The sequence below is a fragment of the Stegodyphus dumicola genome, chromosome 2 (assembly GCF_044657685.1).
Source record: "Stegodyphus dumicola isolate Sdum_Otavi_A_Nest chromosome 2, ASM4465768v1".
Lineage (NCBI taxonomy): Eukaryota > Metazoa > Arthropoda > Arachnida > Araneae > Eresidae > Stegodyphus > Stegodyphus dumicola.
In genome coordinates, this window is record NC_140769.1 from 273371256 (window position 1) to 273394765 (window position 23510).

Sequence of the window (23510 nt, forward strand, 5' to 3'; positions counted from 1 at the left end):
TGACCAGATTTTTAATTTTTACAGAATTTTATTAACCTGTGTAATTAAAACTCTATATGTTCAAGCATTTTGAGATGAACAATTAAAAAAAAAAAAAAAAAAAAAAACAAGCTAGTAAATACAAAATAAAAAGTGACAGCTTTCAGATATTACGCCCAAAGGGGCTTTTTTAACGTTTTGTGTTTTACCTTTATTTATTAAATATCATGTTCTTCGCACTTAAATCATAAAATTGAATTCAACAGAAATATCACAAAATAATTTAAAAAGAGCATATTTTTAGAATTTCGGATACACAGTCTTGGGCGCTGGAGATAATTTTTTTTTTTTTTTTTCGTACAATGTTGCCACTGCTTGCTTTGAAATCGCTGAGTTTGCTAATCAAAAATTCATTAGCGTTTTATAAAGTATGAAATTAATAACAAAACAAACTCCAAATTACAAATTTGGGCTTCCAGACGCCCATATTCGAGATTATTCAAAATTTGGTGCCTTTAGATACCGTTGTTTTTTCACAGTGAGAGAAACATACATGCATTTATACAAATTCTTCATTATTTAATTTTTTTAATATAATGCAGAGATCTAATGTTTGGTGGCAACAATTTGGAAAGTGAAACGCCGTTATATTTTCGCCTTATATTATATTTAAAGAAATTAAATAATGAAGAATCTGTATAAATGTATGTATGTTTCTCGCAATAGGATAAAACAACGGCACCTAGAGCCATCCACTTTTAAATAGCGTAATTCTCCTGCGAATATGGGCATCTGGAAGCCCAAATTTGAAATTTGGAATTTGGTTTATGATCGATTTCATATTTTGTAATACTTTAAAGAATATTTGATTAACAAATTCAAGGATTTCAAAGCGAACAATGGCAACGTTGTACAAAAAAAACATTTTTATCTCCAGCGCGTGAGACTGTGTATTGGAAATTCTAAAGAGATATTCTTTTAAAATTATTTTGTGATATTGCTGTTGAATTGAATTCTAGAATTCAAATGCAAAGAACATGATATTTAATAAATAAAGGTAGCACCATAAATGTTTAAAAAAAAAAAAAAAAAAAACCGCTTTTTGGACGTAATTTAAAATCTAAATTCGTTCAGATTTTTCTACTTCATATTTTGCAAAACTTTAACGAATTTTGTATTTTGTTATTAAATCTTCTCCTTTTTGCATAACAATATTTCAAAGTATATAACGCCCAGATACGGGACTGTTAGTGAGCAGATCGTTAGGACAAAGCATTTCCGGACTAATTCCATTTATTCGGAGGCAAAAATTAGGGCAAATAAATGACATTGGAAGCATTTTTCGTTTTTCTTTTTATGTCGAGTACCTTTTTTGAGTGAAGCCATCGTTATCGTCTAAGGACAGAGATAGAAAGACGTTGGTGTATTTAGTGCACTAGCTTTCCTAAAACAAAAGCGAAATGATTTGCATTTGAATAAAAATACATTTTTGGTCTAAATACCTTTCCGCCTTTGGAGTAACGATTAACTTGACATTACCTATTTCTGAAGCACTCTGCGATTTGCATACATTCCAGACCACTCGTGAGATAGTATTAATTGTGTTGAACAATTTCATGTATGCAGTTTAAACGTTAACTTATTGCTATCTTTTCGTTAGTACTCTAATTAATGACTTTTTAGGTCAATTTACCCACAAGGGTTATTAATTTCGTTTTGGCATTTTGAGTCGTCCATTATAAAACGGCGTTTCACTTTTCAGATTGTAGCCACCAAATATTAGAGACCTGCATTGTATTTAAAGAAATTAAATAATGAAGAATCTGCATGAATGTATATATGTTTCTCACACCTCGATAAAACAACGACACCTAGAGACATTACAATTTGAATAACGCAGTCCTCCAATTGAATGAATTGAATGTGGGCATCCGGAATGTTCAAATTTGGAATTTGTTTTATTATCGATTTCCTATTTTGTAAAACTTTAACGAATTGTTATTAACAAACTCAACGATTTCAAAACGAGCTGTGCAACACTGTACGAAAAAGAAAAAAAAAATTATCTCCATCGCGCAAGACTGTGAATCGGAAATTCTAAAGATATGCTCTTTTTAAATATTTTGTGAAATTGCTCTTGAACTGAGTTTTATGGTTTAAGTGCGAAGAACATGGAATATAAAATCTGAAAGCTTTCAGATTTTTTTTTTTTATTTCTTATTTTTGAAATGCGTTTTTTAACACTTTTAGCTTAAACGGGCGTTCAACCCAAACGGCTTATTAATCTCAAATGGGCATTTTGCGTCGTTTCACTTTCTGCGTTGATTCGCTTTTTAAGCTGTTGCCACCAATATTATCGCCATGTATTATATTTAAAGGAACTAAATAAGGAATAATCTGCATGAATGCACGAATATTTAGAGCCATATAATTTTGAATAACGTAGTCCTCCAACCGAACATGGACACTTGGAAACCGAAATTTTGAATTTCGAATTTGTTTTACTATCGATTTCAAATTCTGTAAAACTTTAACTACGTTTTGATCAACAAACTCAGCGATTTTAAAGCGAGTAATGGCAGTAGCTTTAAAGAAATATTTTGAACATACTGTGGTAAAATAGACCAACGTTTAACGGATGAAGAAAAGTAATTGTAAAGCATTATTCCGAAGAAATTAACTGTTTCGAAGGAAATTTTAGCTGCATCATTTACAACTAAATTTAGAGAATGGCAGAGCAGGGGATATACAGTGCCCTCGAATTATTTTCAATAATTTTTTGTTGAAATCTTTTGTGCTTTCCTCTCATATTAGCACCATTATCATAAGATTGGTCTCGTAAATCTGATAAATTTAGTTCTAACGATTTTAAATATCCATATTTATGAATTCAAACAGACCCTGTCCAATAGTGACGTCGACAGATTGGAATCCTAAAAAAAATTCTTCAATTTGGGCTTTATTGGTTTCCTCGTTTATATAAACCAATCGAATTACGACAGTCAACTGTTCAGTATGACTGACATCAGGTGTAGTATCCAGAATTAGTAAGTAATATTTTGACGATTTAATCATATGTAATAAATGCTTTTTAATTCCTTCTGAAATAATGATTATAATTTTAATCTGAATTTGATCTCCTAAGTAATGAGCAATGTGCTTCTTTTGAGATGCTTGAATTTTATTGCGATGTTCAGCAATTATTGGATCAGATTTTGCTATGGTTTCAACCAACTTAAAAAAATTTCCATTATCACTATGATACAACTCTTTCGAAGAACCTCTAAATGCAAGGCATTGCCGGGCTAAATATTGTATTAAATAAATAAGCCATTCAATAACCGATTGCCAGTTACACTTTTTCTGCATCATAAAGTCTTTGTTCAGCTGCGTCAATAGTACATAAATTAAGTAAAGACATTTTGAGTTCACTGCATTTTGAACTATGTTTAAGGTGACTGCTTTCATGCATTTTCAAAATGTGGGTTAAATGTGCCCAATCATTACATCCATCTTTAATAAGCTTCTCACTGAATAGTTTACATGGGAAGCAAAAAATGCGTTTCGGGAATTTGAATATACTAAATAATTTCTAAATACTTTTTCTTCATTCGGTAATGTTCTCTAACTAAACGATTCTGAAAACTTTCTGCCAGAATTATCTCTTGAAAAATGTTTGGTTATCAACCGGGGAGGTTAAATAATCTGTAATTTTTATAGAAATTGTATCAGGCCAGGTAACTGGATCGTTTAATATCAAAGTCAAAATCTTCGTTTTGAGATATTACGTCATTACCGGCGAATTTTTTACGACAACATGTATAACTGGTACAAATCGCGGCTTCTTTAAAAGGTATTTCTCCCACTTCCCTAGCGTGCCTTCGTGGTGTAACGGTAGCACGCTGGGCCGGTATTCCAGAGGTCCGTGGTTCGATTCCCGGCGAAGACCGTTGCATATTTTTCGTCTTTTCTGCTTCCAATTAACCTAATGACTCTACAAGTGGCGCCCGAACTAAAAGGGTTGTGGATGATGATTCTCCGCACCCAGGATTTGGCGACTAGGTCCCCTAAAAAAACCCTAGCCGCCCTTTAAAAAGGGGTGTATATAAGGTATTTCTCCCACTTCCCTAGCGTGCCTTCGTGGTGTAACGGTAGCACGCTGGGCCGGTATTCCAGAGGTTCGTGGTTCGATTCCCGGCGAAGCCTGTTGCATATTTTTCGTCTTTTCTGCTTCCAATTAACCTAATGAATCTACATCTTCTTGATCATATTTTGATGAATTTACATTTTGAGACAAATTTTCATTGTGAAATTCCAAACCAGATGCTGATGTTGACGGTCCTAGTTCAATTTCTTATCCGTCTAATCCAGGGGCGTAGCTAAGGTTTTAAGCGCCCGGGGACACCTAAAGATTTTGCAACCCTTTCTGTATTCTAAGAATGGACTAAGAATGGAAGACAAAAGTTGGTAAACTAAAAATATTCTTCGCTTTTAATTTATGTAAATAATATTATGAATTGGCAGGGCCAATACTGAAGCCAGGCACCGATTTTTAAAACTCGAATTCTATAGTATTATGAATAAAGATTTTATGGACCCAGTATGTGTACAACCATGTCGGAATTTCATACAGTCGAAATTTATTTTCGCAACCGTTGGTCATAAACATATACATCCAATTGGAAAAATGTTTAAATGACACAAAATTTTATGTTTCTATATTTTTTTATAAAACACAAAATTTAACTTTTCACATCTCACTAATCTCTAGGAAAATTTTATATTTATTATAAAAAATACACACAAAATGTTTGACAGCTGTATGACATAAATTGAACGCGATATTTAATTTCAAAATAAAAAATCTTTGATGTCTTTTTAAACCTGCCTTGAGGGATCAGTTAATAAATAAATTAGAATAATTCGAAGTTAATTTTTTTTCATTAAATATCATTCAGTTATAACGCTAATTTATAACGTTGTTACAACTGGTATGTGAAAAGAAAGTTACACGAAAATTTTATAAGCTTTGGAACGCTAGAAATACATTATAAATATTCTCATGCAGTTTTATTACTTTAGAAGTCTAATTTAAAAACCATACAAAAATTCATTAAACTAAAATTATTTAAAATTTTTAATTTATGCATATAAAGTTATGGTTTGGTAATGTGACAATACCAAAACTTGCCAGTGTGTCCTAGAACAAGAATCATGGAAGTTTAAGGGAATAAAATCTCTTATTTGAAATATATATAGTAAGTAAAAGTAAATTAAAAAGCCTGTGACTTGCGCTAAAGCCTTGGAGTATATGTATATGGAAAGTTTTATTATTATAAATTATTATGAATTATATATACATATTTATTTATATGGATCGATACTTTTCACGATAATATGCATAGAAAGCTAGTCACTTTATTTGACAACATCAGAAAATATTTTCCAAAACTGATATTTTATTGTTAATTAAGTATAAATGCAAACACTTCGCTCTTCAATTTGAGCACAGTCTCTGGCTGTGATATTTCGACAAACTTTTGTCGTGCGGACGTAACAGTTTTTTTTTTTACAAGGTGCGTCCATTTAAATGTTTTATAGATAGAAAACTATTACTAACCTTCAGATAAATTTATCTCCTTCAAAATAATCGCCAGAGCAACGAATACATTTTTTCCAGCATTTCTTCAGATCATCGAAACATTGTTTATTGACATTGGAACTTCCAGTTCGCAAATTTACCTAATTTGTAACAAAATTTAATGTTATAACGCTGTTCTATTTCGAAGATATCCATTAAATGAAAATGACTCGACGTTTTTATTTGCAGACGACAAAATAACTAGTTTAAGCTGGCATTATCAAGAGTGGAGATGCCACTCTTTCTAAATATATATTTATTATCGTTTGTTCTTTTAATTTGCCAACTTACTTTATTGGTGCACTTTATAAAATCAGTACAACATTTCGCTAACTATGAATGTAGGAACCGAGAATAGGTGTAAAAAGTTAGATATTTTTACAATTTTTAGTCCAAAGGGGCAATTTTCCAAGAGGGCGATTAACTTCGTTTTGGCAATCTGCGTCGATTCACGATAAGCGGTGTTTCACTTTTCAAATTGTTGCCACCAAATATTATATTTAAAGAAATTAAATAATGAAAAATCTGCATAAATGTATATATGTATATTTCTCGCATTCTGATAAAACAACGGTACTTTGAGCCATCAAAATTTGAATAACGTAATCTTCCATAAACTATGGGCATGTGGAACCCCTAATTTGAATTTGAAATTTATTTTCATATTTTCTAACACTTCAACGAATTTTTGATTAACAAACTCAACGATTTCAAAGCGAACAATGGCAACACTGTACGGGGGGGGGGAATTATCTACAGCGCGCGAAATTTCGTATCGGAAATTCTAAAGCAATGCTTTTTTTGTGATATTGCTGTTGAAATGAATTTTATGGTTTAAGTGCGAAGAACATGATATTTAATAAATAAAGATAACACAGAAAACGATAAAAACATACCCGTTTCAGCGTAATATAAAATCTGAAAGCTTTCAGATTTATTTTTATTTAAAAGTGCCAAAACATGAATATCTGCCTTATTTAAAACATTTTTATGACTGGAAGCATTTGTTTTTTCGCAAGCATGGAATGAGTAAAGGCTTTTGTGAACATGTAATATATATATATATATACATGATAATATTCATACAACATATATATATATATATATGTGTATATTACTCATAATTATATATATATATATATGTGATGATTTATTTTGTTGTAGATAACTTAACAGCAACACAGCTTGATTAGGGAATGTACCAATTCACTTTTTAATCATGGCTGAGAAGATTCTTGCATAGATGATGACTGGAGGAAAAATGACACTTGGCTTGATGGTTAAAATATAATTTTTATTTTTGAACAGGAACAATTCTTTCCAAACGCAGTTTTTCTTAATTGATACAGCACTAGCGGTGTTAAATGCACCCTAAGCATCCAAATTAAAATGAGTAATTTTTTAGCTTCATATTCTTTATCTTATATATATATAATGCAAAATAAAATATCGAATAAATTTAAAACTCATCACATACAAAAACCAGAAAAAACAGAAGCATAGTGGCAAACTACTGGAAATGGGGAGAGCCAAAATATGGCCAAACCAAAAATGAAATATGAAATTTGTATCTTCCGCTGCATCATTATATGGGGACTTGGTGCAATGAAAGATGTAAATAAATAAAACAAACTTTTTCTGCACCGACAAAGACACAAACTGAAGTTTAAAATTTAAAAATAATCTTAGAACAACAATAACAGTAATCTGTGTCTTTATTAGTCAAACCCTTGCAAACCGAAGTAAACAGTGCAAAAAATTGCAAAATCATTACATGAAAAATATATACAATTTCAAAAAGATTATGAAATAACAGACAAATTTAAAAAGTTATTTTGAGTAGACTAATTCGAAATAATCAATAGAAAAGATTTCAGTTTTTCATTTCATAACTTTTGTTACTCTTGTGTTCCAGATTTTAAGTACTAACTCCTTTACTTTTTTATTTTATATTTTTTAGATCAAATTTTCATTTAATTCCTTTATTTTTTTCATATGTCTAATTACTTCTCTTTTACATGTTTTTGAACTCAAACTGTAAATTTTTTTAGCTTTATTGTTTGTTTGTGGTTTGAGTTATTATTTTTTTAATCTGGCATGTATGTTTTCAAAATTTGCATATTGACTTGTTTTATTCAGATCCCGGATTAAAAAAAATTGCATATTATTTTGTTTTCTATTAACAGGTTATTATTTTTCAAGTTTGCTTTTTTTTGCGATTAATTTTTAACATACTTTTTAATTTTATTTTACGTTATTATCCCCACTTGTTGCTATTATTGGCGTCGGCACACAACTGAATTAGAATTTGAATTGCTATTTATCAGTAGGCTTCGAGTTTTAAAGCTTAACTTGTCATTCTTATCCATGATGATTCCTTAGGAATATTTAGGAATATCCTATATGAATTTCCATCAGTTAGATTAAAATTTTATCCAGTCACTGTTCTGTTGTCTTAAAGTAATTTTAAAATAACATTTAATTTAAAGATAAATCAAGATTTTAACTCATATGAAAACTATTAATCAATATTTAAATTAATACACATACTTAAATTTTAGCAGTTTTTCAAATATTTATGTAAATTTCATGGAAAATGCCTATTTCATAGAATTTGCGGCAAGCACTTTAATCAATTTCTTGTTAGGGAAATTTCCCAGATACATTATTTGATCTGCTGCAAATAGTTTTGGTTATTTTTCCTTTCATCTATAAACTGAGAAACATGAATTAAGAAATTTTGTTTTACAAAATGGCCACTGGGAGTAAAATACTAAATGAAGTCTAGGAATATAAAACCTCAAAATAAAGTGGTATGTGAAATGATGCTATGCATTTGATGAATTCAGATGATCTGTTCTGAAATAAACATTCTTTCTTAATAGTTTGAATTTTTGACAATCAATTTGAGATCCAGAATCATATTCTGGATGAAGAGGAGAGAAAACCAAATTATTTAACAAGCTATATAAATAATGTATCTGGGAAATTTCACATAATCTATTTAAATAACATAGTTGAAAATTTATACTAGCACTTAAAACAGAACACTTGTAATGCAATTCTAATATTGCTATATGGGAGCACATTGTCTAAAACACATCTCCAAAGAAAAAAATAACAGCGTTTAAGACCATGAGACCTCCTTAGTCATCAGAACATCTTCCGGTGTCAACCAGTTGAATTAATTACCTTAATCTACCATAGTAATGTATTTCAGTATCCCAAAAAGATGAATATCTTCTTCCTGGACCTGGAATTTTTTTAATCTGTTTTATTTGAGGAAATAATCAAAACTACAATACATTGGAATATAAAATGTTTTTCACAGTATTTCAGAGGAGGAAAAAGCCCATACATCTTTATCTCTGAAATGGCAATTGAAATGTTCAGTTTTGGTGACTGTCTTTTCTATTCAATAACAGCATAATAATTTTCCAAGCACCAGTATAAAGACATATCCATTTAATATCCATCACCTCATCACTGGATATTAGAAGAGTGGCAAGAGCAATATTTCTTGCATGTGAATACAAAACTTATGTAGTAGTATCTGCTAAAAGTATAGTTTCAATAGCAATTAGCATTGCAAAATGCTCCAAATCTTTGATCATGTTTGTTGCTAGTGCATTTTCTTCACATCTGGGGTTACATGATGAAAAGAGTTAAGAAAATTTTAACAAGAAAAAAGTTACGAAAATTTTAACAAAAAGCTTGCATATTATTCTATTAAAAAAAGCTGATGTGCACACCACGACTTCCTTGTACAGAATATTAAATTGTAAACACTTTTTTATGCATTTAATTTAAACTTATTTCCTCAAATTTCATTTATATCTTATAATATATATAATATCTTATAATATATATAATCTCATAATATTTTATATATTTATAAAGAGATATATTTCTCTTTCAATTAATTCAGTTCTCCCTTCCCAACAAGACAAAAATACATAAAACCTCAAAATATCTTCATTAAAAATTGAAAGGTATAGAAAAACATAAAACACCAAATACAGTTAAAACAATTAAAAAAAAATTTTTACAATTAAAATAATAGTTCCTATGCAAAAACTACTGATTCGGCAAGAAGGCAGATATTTTGGTGTAAAAAACTAAGTTTCCTTTTTGTCCCACTCGGCAAAAATACACTGAAAGTGCAGGAAGACTTAAATCACTATTCTGCCAAGTTTCAAATGTAAATAAATATGGGTGCTATCATAAAAAATAAAATAGGTTTAATCGCACTTAAACAAATTTTAAAATGTTGATAATTCTACAACTATTGCATGCAGATTAACTAAAGGCATAAAAACCTTAACCAAGAGATAATAACAATATAATTCAATCATTTTTAAAGCAAAAATGCACAATTTACCAACATATAAGAATAAAAAAAAAACTGAACTCAATGAGCCGAGTAACAGAGTAGGTATATATTTATTTACTTTTGATACCGATTGAAACCAAAAAAAGGAGGTGCACAACTACATGTTATAGCAGTCCTATATACAAAGTTTCAACATTCTGAGGCTACTCGTTTTTGATTATGCGAGGTACATAGATATGTACAGGCACAACGAAAAAAAAACTCTTCTGAATCTATTTTAAATTGATTTTATAATTCGTTTGAGTAAGAAGAGTCCTTTACTCTGTTATTATGTAGAGATATCATGCAAAAACATTATTCAATTGCATTCAATATTGGTTAAAATGCATAATTTTGTTGAAATATGGTACCCGGAATTTTTCATGATTACAATACTTTCTTTACTTCGTACAAGGAAGTAAAAATTAGCAAATTTTATTGAAATGTTTGATTTTTTAGAGAAACAAACAAAAAAAAATTACACGTTAATAAAAAAATTTAGGTACTTTTCCGTTTTGCCGGCGCACCCGATAAAGTTGTCAGTTATGGTACAACCGATGCCAAACTAAATATCCTAGCTGGCAACCTTTTACTTTAACTTTTACATTTTCAAAACAAGTCACAGCCAGTTCTCATCAGGTTGATTGATTCTTTCAATACTGCCATACAATTACATAGAATTTTTACCACATAGTTCAATTTTATGTCCTAAGGCCATTCAGTAATTAAGTCAATTAGGATGCAATCACACAACTCACCCGATGGCAAAAATATAGAAAATACAAAGTCAAAGGTTAAATTCATCGATTCTATAGAGAATGAACAAGCAAAGTAAAGCACTGTGATTTCAATTTCTGAGTAACCTATTCGTACGTATTGAAATAATTCTTGCATTCAGACTTGTATTCCAAATTAAGATTTAACTTGAAATTGATGTAGATAATTACTGAGAGAAATAGATTTTTGTAGCGTAGTTTACGTGAGATGAGATCACTTGGGGTCATGTGATATGAACCGGCGAATCAGGATGTTGTACGATGAAAGCATAGTAAATTCTTAAATTAATGTCTTTTTACAAATTTATTGTCTTTATTATTTATTGGCTTTTTTGCAAAATTTTAAATGACATTAAAATATTTATACCTTCAAAGTAAAAAATTCTTAGAACTAACATTTGTCAACACCTTTTACGTGTATACTGTGTGTTTTCGCCAATAAAGTCTACTTGGCAAGATTTGCACCGGAAAAACGGAAATGTACCAAAATTTAAAAGAAAGAAATGGTTAAAACTCACAAAATATCAGATATAATAATTCCTATAAAGTACCCATGATCAGTGCCAGGTCTTTTAATAATTTCAAATTTAGGAGATAGTTTAAAAAGTTCTTATATACTTATTTTCAAAGACGGATAATTTTTCCACATTATGAAAGCTGCTTGAAACTGCATGCCATTTATTGTGGTTCAAACACGATTAATTTTGATACTTAGATCTTTACCAGTCTCATATAATTAATTCTCCTTTGCTAGACAGTCTTATAATAAAAAGCATTTCAGTTTAAAAGAAAAAATTCCTTTAATTTCTTTTCCTATTGAATTTTACTATACTAACTGTAAAAATATACATATATAAGAACATAGTTATGCTACTAATAAAAGAACACAGATGACCAATATACAATGACCGTTATTCATTAAAAATATTTTTATTTCACATAATAATCAACAGAAAAAATAACAGTGAAGAAAAAATTTTAATGAAATTAAATTGCACTCAGATGACATTGCCATCCATAGGAGGACTGTCACTTACTGGACACAACAGCTTCTCAGATGTGCTAATTTTCATAAAATAATTTTAAAATCTTCTGTAAATATCCGAAAAGCACTTATTTTTGGAAAGCTATTTGACCACAAAACATAAAATATAGACAATCACGAAAACAAGTGCCATTGGGACTCCATAAAGTACATCAATTTTTAATATTACTTATCTAAAAAAAGTATTTTGTTAACATGAATTATCTTGTGTATTCATTTCTGAAAGCATATGTATTTGTAAAAATTTCCCTATTGCCAATATTAAACATACAAAAAATAAAATACATAAAACTTCATACAAATATTTTAATTATAACCTTAAAAATTGATACCATGTGTATTGGAACTAGGAACTATCTAAACTAGAAGTAAAGCAAATACTATTTTATCCAAAAACCAATCATGGTCATACCATTCTTCTTCAGTAAACATCTTTTTGAATCTAAAGGTGTGTATAATTTTATCAGATGCATTAACAATGCAAATATTTTTATCTTTTATAAATATTAAATTCTGTACATAGGCCTTGATACATCTTTAGTAAACATCATATGCCCTAACACAGTTATACTTTCTTAGCCTATATAGCTAAGAAGTTCTGAAAAACATTTGATTTTAATCATTACATAGAAGGGGATAATAAATATTTAAAAAAAAATAAAGCTTTACTTATTTACATTCATTTTCTGTAACAGCTGATTCATAAATTACTTTATTAAGCCTCTGAAAGTGAGCAACATTTTTTTCTCCGAGTTTGCCCTGAATTTGTAATTAAAAATTAAAGACACATAATCTGATTCAATGATTACTAGATGGTTTACTTAAAATATATAGTATTGGAAACAGATAGCTTTTGTTTTGGTATTTCATATGTTAATACTTTCCTATGTTCTCTTAAAATATTGCAATTTTTATAAAAGACATCAAGTTATTTAATAACTAAAAGATGTCTAAACAATGCTATGTGAAAGCTAAAAATTAAAATGAGTTTAAAATATATTTAAAAAACGTTGAATAAATTTTAATCAATGTACAGAAAATTATTTGAATTCCAAAAATAAACCAAAATAGTAGGGAAAATATACTTCGCTAAATATAATTTTTACCAAAAACTGGCCCTAGGAACATTTAAATATATTAAAAATGCTCTAGATGCTTAAAAATTGAAAAAAAAATCATCTAACGGAATATATCAATTATTAAAACACAAAGAATTATTAATTTCCTGGAGGTTGTCGCCAAAGCATCACAAAATACCTTATTCATTCTTCAAAGATGCGTTACATGCCACTGATACATTTAGATTATGATGTATGCTTATATATATTCATTGTAATGACATAATACATATAAATATTTTTTATCTATATTAAAATATTTACTGCAAAGAGTAGATTGTTTGCAGTCCAGTACTGCGTATGAAAGGCAAGTTAATAAACAGCAAATTAGTTTTTGCTCTTCCCACTGCCACAAAACGGTGTTTGAAAAAAAGCGATTGAACTTTATATTTCTTTTCTTTTTTTTTTGGCACATTTTTCTAAATTTAGGAGAATAAAACAAAATAATTAAACAAATCCGATGAATTTCAAAATATAAACAAACACAACAACACTAGAAACGAAATCTTCCGCCGTATCTGCGATTTAAGCGCCCTCTTTGTTGCGCTTTACAGAAAACTTCGTTAATAGTTCATTATAAGTTATCATAAATTCATTTTAAGCAAAGAAATTTAATTCGAAGCGAAAATATGTTTTAAATTTTTCAAAGCGATTCCATTGCTTTTTCCAGTTTGATTTGAGTATTTATTTTCACATTGGTGTTAATATTTTGCACTTCCTGGGAAATGATTTATAATACACGTGCACCGAACTTGTGTTTTGAATTTGGTAGCACGTGTGAATAAGAAGGAAGGTAACTTAAATTGGGACGTAAACTTAAATCGGGACAAGTATTTACAACTTGTTGATGATTAGACAGTAGGTAAGTGTACTCTTATTTGTTAGCGAGGAAGAAGATGAGATGGTTGGAAGACACTATTTGTTTCTAAGGCAGCCAAAGAATTAATTTTTTCTAATTCCAAATCCTAGACCCCAAGAGACATGTATTTTTGTACTTGAGAAAAAGCTGAGTGTTTGAGATTATCATATTTTAATAGGTGTAATCTAGGAAACTACGAAAAATTTATATCAGTTTTAAGATAGTGTTTGATTTTGTAAGTTATACAGCCTTGTAAGACAACATGAGAAGCAAAATTTGACATTAAGATGAAGTGAAGAGGTAGTTAGAAGAAGTTTTGTTAGTCGATCAATAAAAAATTCAAAATTTTGAAAAGTAGATTATGTATATTTTGTAGGATGGCTGTTGTGGAGATATCATCTGCAACTGTAAATACAACTGTAATATCTACTGTAATGCAAAACAGAGCTTACTCTAGAAAAAAAATATATATATATATATGTATGCTACTTGATTCAAATTTATTATTTTAAATTTATGCTGGGGAAAATTTGGTAATTTTATCTGGATTATATATTTGAAACTGCTATAGTTTGTTATAACAAAATAAGGTACTGTTCCATTTTGAGGACCGTAAAAAAATTGGAGTGAAAATGTATGCACAAAAGCACCAAATCTAACAAACGCACCCATTTAAAACAGTGCGCCAAATCTAGCGTACGCACTGATTTCACATTACGTAAGTTTATATAGTTTTATATTTCTTAAGATGCCGTTGAAATACTAGTTTATTTTTTAAATTCTTTTTTGATATCCTATGGATTGAACAATTTGGGAATTGCCCATGATGAAAAGTCTGCAATAGAATTTTTGGGAAAGTGCAGAATCAACCACTGCTTGACGGGGTTTTTAAACATTGCACATACTCGGTATCCATGTACACAGCAACCTATTTTCACTTAAAAAAAAAAAAAAAAAAAAAAAATCCCAGAATTGCACAAAAATGGCACTGCGTGCATCCTTGACTTTATCTATGTACACATTGACCTATTTTCACTTATAAAGTAAAAGAAAATTGACAAAAATCCAATTGTTTTTATTTTTACCCTTGTTAAAAGTGACAAACAAATAAGTGGAAGATTCTGCACTTAAACCAAGAATTTTTTCAAAGAAAACGCATTATTCATTATGGAAAATTATGTCTGAGCAACTAACGAGATGAAACTATGCTTTAGCGATAACTCGGTAGCGATGCAGCCATCCATTCAGTTATGTTTAGCAATTTTTATATAAATTATAATAATGATCTGAAATAGTTATTTACTCTTATGCTTCCATTCAGTCAGGTTTAGTCTTTTTTATATAAATTATAATAATAAAAAAGTATTATATGAAATTAACCTTTCATCTAAATTAAAACATCAATCTTAGATAGTTATTTACTATTATACTTCCTTTCTTGCATTAGGGTTGCCACAATTATTTTTTGCAGCACTGGCATCAACAATAGTTTGACGATTTTTTACGGCCCTCAAAACCGAATAGTACCCAAAATTAAAATTCTGCTACAGTTTGCTATAATTAGTAACAGTTCTATATGTTACAATATGCTAAATCATATATCTGGTTGTAATGAAAGTTTTCTGCCAAAAAACTTTTTTAATAATGATAGGAAAAAAAAAAAAAAAAAAAAAAAACATGAAAGCAATACCTTTAGTGTGGGTAGTAATCAGCACCCAAATCTCTAATTTTCTGCCAATGCTTTCAGGTAGTTTTTAAAAGCCTTCACCACGGGGCTACGAGTCCAAAAGGAGATAAACTTTTATTTCATTTCAGACATCCTGTGCAGAATGGTTCCTATTCGAGTCCATACAAAATCCAGCCAGAGAATGCAGACACATGTGGTCTTGTATTATCTTGATGGAACATTGCCTTTTAGTTCCGAAACTTAGTTCGATGTTTTTCTTGATAGCAGTGTCAACATAGATTAGCATCCCGCTGTACACCTTAATGCCAAGGGTTTTACCTTTTTCCAGATGCTCTTTCTTGATAATAACACGACAATCCCACCAGATACAAAACATGATCTTTTTATTAGTTAAGTTGTGTTTTGTGGACTGGGGGCAGACTAAGTCCCTTTTTCAGCCTGTGTTGTTAAAGTAAATCCATATTTCATCACAAGGGATGATACAGTTCAGAACTTTGTTCTTGTGTTGATATTCGAGCATATCAGTGCAGGCCCAAACAATGCCTGTTTTTATGTGCTCGAGTCAGCTCATGCGGCATCCAGCGATTGAACTTGATATCAAGTTTATGCAATGCTAATAGACATGGTACTAATGTTTAACTCCTTAGCAAACTCTTGAGTGGCTGCATACTGATCTTCTTCCAGAAGTTCTTGCAGATGGGCCTGAACAACATCAGTAGGCTGGCCAGGGCACTCTGCTTCTTCAGTGCCATGGTCCTTGTTTTTGCACTTTCAGTACCAAACTTTCATAGTGTGGTATCATACAGTATTAGTACCTAAGCTGCTTTGGTGGCATTCTGTAGCTGACTTTTTGCAACAGAACTGGAAATAAATGATGGTTCTAGTCTGATAGTATGATAGTGATTCATTTAATTGTGTGTTATATTCCATTTCCCCAAATTCTTTATTTGGATGAAATGCCTTTTTTTTCCCCCTTGTAAAAATGCTATAGCTTCCTTTTCAGTTAACACTATATTGAAAATAGTTAAAAATTTGCAGTGAAAAACTGCTAGAACTTAAAAAGCAGAAATTTTCACTAGCCAAAGGAACGTGAATAACAAGCACACATGAAAAACTTGTATTTTAAAATTGACAGTAAAAGAAAACATATGTGCAGATCAGTAACTAGGAAAAACCTACTGTATTTAAAAGTGAAAACTTTAACTGGCTCTAAAAACATGAACTATGAGTGCAGACAAAAAGTCCTTATATTTTAAAAGCAAGAGTAGATGAAAAATGCTTGTGTTCAGATTGTAACCATAAATGTTTGTTACTGGCCAGTGTAGAAAAGTACCAAATTAACATTCTTTCCTAAGCTGCTGCAGAAGACAAGCACCCAATTTTTTTTTATTGCTTAGATTTTTGTCTTGTCAAAACTTCACCCTCCTTTTTTGGATGGCTGATAAACTGTTTAGTGGAATAATAAACTTTGGTGAAATATCCATCTTCTGGTCTTCATTTACCTTTTTAAAAATAGACATTTCATTTTTAAAACGGTTTAATTTTGACTGTTTTTAGCTTTCAGTAAATAACCTAAAAATGAGTTACTATGAAAAATAGTATAAAAAAACTTCAACATGCGAACAATATTATAACGTGCAAACACTACAATTCTATTCTTACTGAACATTTAATACATTGCCATGCTTATAGCTGTGTTGAAGAAAAAAGATTCAGAACCAGTTTGTAGGAAATATTTCAGTGATTATTCTCTCTCTTTTTATTTCTTCCTTCCCCCTTTTTTTTAGAAAACTTTGAAACTTAGAAAATTTCTGATAATAGAGAGATAATGACAGTTTCTTTTTCTTGATTCCAAAACCTTTACTTTTAAAATTGGCAAAAAGCAATTTTATTTTGGCATTAGAATTTAACAGTATCAGTTTCAAGGGTGTTTAGACACACCTCTTAAGAACCTAAAAATTTTTTTGATCATCCTCGAAATTGGTAGAATTTTATTTAAATTGTGTATCAAACTTTGTTTGATTTTTTTCCCTCGTATATTAATAAGTCTAGGTGTTTATCTTCCATTTTATTTCCTTTCCTTTTTATAAATCCTATATACTTTTTCTGTGTGAGGACTGTAGTTATAATAAAGTATACAGTAAAAGCTTAACTTGCAAAGCTTGAGAATATCAATTGCCGGATATGTGAAAATTATGCACAATTGAGTATAAGGGTAAAAGTATATTTTAGGGTACCTCTTGGCGATTTTTGGCGGGACATGGATACCGAGTTGACTTATTATTTTGGCTTGCATAGTGGCGATTTTTCAAAAATTGCCGCTACACAAAGCCAAAATAACAAGACAAAGAATTGCACAAACTCGGTATCCATGTACACATCGACCTATTTTCACTTAGAAAAAAAATTCCCGAATTGCACAAAAATGGCATTGCGCACTCTCTCGACTGTGTCCATGTACACGTCGACCTATTTTCACTTAAGAAAAATCCAAGAATTGCACAAACTTGCATTGCGCACTCCCTTCACTTTGTCCATGTACACATCGATATATTTTCTCTTAAAAAGCCAAAGGAGCACCCGATTAATTCTATAATATAGGCAAACAAAAAATACATAATCTCAATAAATTACATTTTAAACCAAACAATAAAAATAACATAAAGTAAAAAACGTGTTATACATTTAAGCACTACAAAAAGCAAATATCCACTTACCCTATTTAGGAGTTCCTTCGTCTTTAGTATGTGGCACAAATGCAAACCCATTAAAATCCATCTAAATGGTTTTTACGTTGGACTAGACGCATATCCTTCCTAAAATCCAAAAACTTCCTAAAAGTACCTGAACTGGAATCTGTATAGAGGCATCACCACATAAATTCACAAAAATATCCTTCGTACTGCCGACATCGTTCAGCGTTTGACCATACGCATTTTCTTCCTACGTACAGGATACTTATAATGGCTACTAGGTAAACCTTCATTTACACACCAGTCAATTAACTCTCTTTTCCCCTTTCGTTCCAAATCGTACAGAAAATTCAAATTAATCTTACTGCATTCAGCCATTCTACGGTCTAAACAATAAAACCAACACACACCACAAAAGTGCTTACAAAACATCCGATGTTTCAAAATTTCCCAGAATCATGCACCCGGTTACGTCGCAATAGGGTTTCCATAACATTATCTCAGCCTACCATAAATGAAACAACAACTTCGCCGTAACACAAGAGGTACCTTAAAGTCTACTCTAACCAGCACAAGTGCAATTCATAGTAGAAAAGTCAAATGAATGGAAGAAATTTTTGTTCTAAAATTATTAAAAATAGTTATCTTGTTTATAATCAACTTGAATATCAAAAGCCTACACTTAAAATTATGTGGAATTTTGAAAAAATATGTATTTCAGACATGAAAGCTGACTTATTTTATAAATCTTAAACATATGAAATTAAAACGTGTTGAAATCCCTAGGATCATGAACCAAACTCTCACCAGTCATTCCAGCAGATGTGTAAAGCAACAGATCATTTATGTAGATAGATAATCAACAGATAAAAATTATGGATATAGCATATAAAAAGCAAAATAACTTACACAGTCAAAAGTCATTAATCCGGACTCGTCGGGACTTCGGCGACTCCGGATTATAGATCATCAGTTTAAATCTCATAAGATGGCATGCAGAAATTCTAAAATTAAAAATATGAAACTGTAATTTATGAAATAAAGAACAATTATGATCTAAAGGGTATCAAAATTCACACACACACAAAAAAAAGCTTAATATTTATTTGTTTACTTTATTAAACATTTCTTTCAATGTAAGTTGTTTAAGTTGCTTCGTTTTATGTGATAATACTTTCTCTTTAATTCTATAAACAGACATAATTTCTTGTTCAGTTACAAAGTTCCGCTGTTCAAGTCCCGTTAATTGCTGTGCCGAGAATACCGACTAACTTGTCAATCGAAATTTTTTCGTTTTCACTAACCTCTCTGTCACATTCTTCATGTCTTTATCCATTTTTTGCAGCAATTCCACTTTTTGTTTGTTGGACATCGAAACATACTTTCGTTTTGTAGATCCTTTGGAAGTTCCAGCATCGGAAATTCTATTTGACAAAATCGAAAGTTCAAGTTTACTTTTATAAAATTGCTCTTACAGTCTGCAAAAAATAATAAGCGGGATCCAATTCGAAGATTAAGGAACAACGCAATCATTAACATTAACTGAAATAGATAATTAGATAATTTTAGCTTACACCGTCCGTTATACATTAAACGCACAGGCGAAAACATATTCTGCACTTGCGCACACGATTATGCGCAGTAGTCAAGGTCTTACGCGCACACGTAAAACGCCTGTGCGCATGTGCCAACGCGGCGCATGCACAGAAAGTTTTTAGCTTTGAGGTCTGGATTAATGATCATTCCGGATTATGGGTGTCCGAATTAACGACTTTTGACTGTAATAATGTTTCACATTACATCACCATTGTTTAATGTTTTAGAATAAAGTCGCATATCATGCCATTAATGTTCACATTCTTGATCCCAGGATCCTGTAATTTTGAAACTTTCTAAGAACAGCTGCACTACATGCTGTTCTTAGAAAGTAGGTTTAAAATTTTAATACGTTTTTTGAAAATTTGTGGGAAAAACATATAAATAGCAGTTACCTTATAATCCTTTTTACAAAAACCTAAACAGACTGAATTAATTGTGTTTACATAAAAACAAAGTGTCTGATTAAGTTGGCATGTCTATTATTTGCAATAAATCATGTTGTTTGGTGACTGTATCCTGTGTGTAGTTTATAATGGCTATAAAAGTCTCTCATTTCCTTAATAGGGGAAAAAAAAAAAAAAGTTATAAAATGTAATGGTTACTTGAATGCTTAACAGTACTTTTTTATAGAAAGGTATAAAAGTCATTGAAAAATATGACAAGGTGATTTTTAGAAATCTCTATTAAATAGAGAATACACTATGCTTTTTGGCAATTATTTTTATACAAAAACTCAAAAAGCATACTTTAGGGGAAAAAACTAAGTTAACAGAAAGATAGTACATTAACACATTATAAAACAGATAGATAACATTAACACATTTATAAATCAGATAGATAGTAGTAAAGCAAATAAAGACACTTATAAAAAAGATTAAATAAAAGTTTGACTGTATATAATAGCAAGTATATTGCATGTTTCTTATGTTAACATCAATTTCATAAAAATGATTTTATTTGCATATTTCAATGTATAATATTTATGTACATCTAAGTTTCTTCCTTTTACTTGTGCAGCTTATATTGGTGACATTTCAGAGGAATTTAATATAAAAATCCACCCCCTTAGCTGGAAGTCAAGCAACAATTAAAGCCAATTTATTTTTAAATTTTACTACATTACATTCATCAACATGTCTTTTTTGATGATATTTTTTATTACTAATCGGAACTAATTGAGGAGATACTAATATAACTGTAATTTACTTAGCAAAGCTAAGATAATGATTCCAGTATGCAAGAAAACGTAATGCAGAATGTTTAATTTAAAGGAATTAAAATCATATGCATTTTATGTTAGGTTCATCATATTGTTTGACTTGTGTAATATGATGTGCTTAATGATCATAATGCTATTAAATTGGACATGATACATTTAATTTTTTTTTAACTTTTATATACGTCCTCGCTTGGCGACAAATATTTTTGGTGAGAAACTCCATGGTGCCATAAAGCTAAAAATCCAAAACAAAAAAATTAGGTAGCAAAAACATAAAGTAATCACTCTGTACATGGGAATCTCTTGAATTGCTTTGCATTATTGATTAATCTTATCTAGCTTACATGATTACATTTTTTTTACCTAATCAGCTTTATTTTGCATTTCACTGGCTTCCATAACTTGGAATTTGCAAAGAGATGAACAAGCAGCTGGTATCATTTTTTCAAGAAAGAGATGTTCTTTATAAGTAAAGATTGTGTTCAAATGACTACCTCATGAAATTAACCGCTTCCCTTACAAATTTTTTTTGAAAAAAATTGCAAAAAATCATCACATTTTTTTTATTTTATTATTAAATACAGCAAAACGAAACAAATCAAAATATGTAGGTTTTAAGTTGAATTTTTAGTTTTTTGAAGGTGTAAAAGCATTTTTTTTTAATATTAGTTTACTATCCCGAGTTATCTCGGGCAAATGAAAAAAAGTTAAATATTAATCTTTGTATGATAGTTTTTGAAACAAGGGACAACACAGAGTGATACCTGACTTTCTACAGTGGTATCTGGTCTCTTTTCTTACTGGCTTACCGCTGGAATCTCTTTTACGGGAGCACAGAGTACACTGTCTCATTGGATTTGATTTTTTTTTCCACCACCTTTTCATAATCACTATCTGAAAAATCATTGCTTTTGCTATCTTCCATCATAGCCATTATTTTTTTTCTTTCACCACCTTTTCATAATCACTATCTGAAAAATCATTGCTTTCGCTATCTTCCATCATCGCCATTATTTTATTTTTTTCCAACGCATGCATCCTTCTTTATACATTACTAATCCACAATAGTGAAATACACAATAGTACAAGAAATATACAATAGTGAAACACGCGACCAGTCCCTCCAAAAGAACCGTGCAACCAACAAAATTTGGCAAACTGCCAATCAAAGCTAAATATTTCCTTTCATTTCCTCCAGACCGAGTAAAACCGTGATAAAAGAATTTGTACTAACAAATTCTGCTTCGCCCGAGTTTTCTCGGGATAATAATTAACTGCAATATATACGAACCCGAGATAACTCGGGATAATCAGGCAAGTGGTTAAAGAGTGAATCGAAGCTGAAATGTCTGAACACAAGTGTGATTTGTGGAATTAAGCATTCCTTTCATTACTCCCATACTTAAAACATTTCCAAATCGTGTCAGGGGTTAATATCTATTGAGTTTTGCAAATCAAAGTTACTCCAGAAGAATCATAGCACAGTAGGTGATTGGAATAATTACATAAGAGAGGTATTACTTGTTATTTATATGTCTTAACATTAAAATTAATGGATGCGACAAAGTTATGGAAATTCATGAAATGTTATTTACAAAAAAAAAAAAAAAAAAAAAAAGGGGTAGGCCACAATGGATTTTTGGAAGATTTTATTGTGAAATTAGGGTGTTCTTTTTTGTTGCTCCCATTCTTTGTTTTCTCTCAACAAGCAGCCAAAAGTATTGAAAAGAAATAAACCAAGATGCACCAATGTAACACCAAAAATGCATGAAATGTCTTTAATGGAAAAGTGCCAAAAAATCGTATTAGGCATTAATTAACATTTAAAGTAATGAAAATCTGAAAGCATGACAGAGTTTTGAAACTTGAAGCTCATTCATTAACTAATTGTATAAATTTAAATAAGCTTTTAAAATTTTAATAAGCTGAACTGAATATTGAGATGCAAAATTCAAAATTATTAATTTTCTGTATAAATCCAATTTTTGGTTTCTGAAAAATTGTTCTGCAAAAAATGTAATATGTAAAGAGGTATTATTATTTTTTTGTTAATTTTTATAATTTATTATTCAAAATAAATAACATTATTTATTTTGAATTTTTTATTTATCAGTAATTCAATTTTTTTATTTATCAAAATTTATCATTAATTCAACAATTTGCAGCTATGCTTAGGTCTGTCTTCCTTTATATTTATAACATTACTGTTTAAAAAGGAATACAGTCAAAAGTCATTAATCTGGACTTGTCGGGATTTCGGCGATTCCGGATTATAGATCATCAGTTTAAATCTGGTAAGATGGCATGCCGAAATTATAAAATTAAAAATATGAAACCGTAATTTATGAAATAAAGAACAATTATGATCTAAAGGGTATCAAAATTTACCAAAAAAAAAAAAAAAAAACCTTAATATTTATTTGTTTACTTTATTAAACATTTCTTTCAATGTAAGTTGTTTTGTTTGGTACTTTTCTGTTTCACCGGCGCAAATTTCGCCAAGCACAATTTATTGGCGACAA

The 23510-nt window shown here is 30.1% G+C and overlaps 1 protein-coding gene across 1 annotated transcript in view; it reads left to right on the forward strand.

Annotated features, from left to right (window-relative positions):
• The first annotated feature begins 13585 nt into the window (after positions 1–13585).
• LOC118200264 (ribosome biogenesis protein BMS1 homolog) overlaps positions 13586–23510 on the forward strand; it is an 84941-nt gene continuing 75016 nt past the window's right edge. The window contains exon 1 of the mRNA XM_085812163.1: positions 13586–13793. The gene's annotated coding sequence lies outside the window, so the exon portion shown is untranslated. The remainder of the gene's footprint in view (positions 13794–23510) is intronic.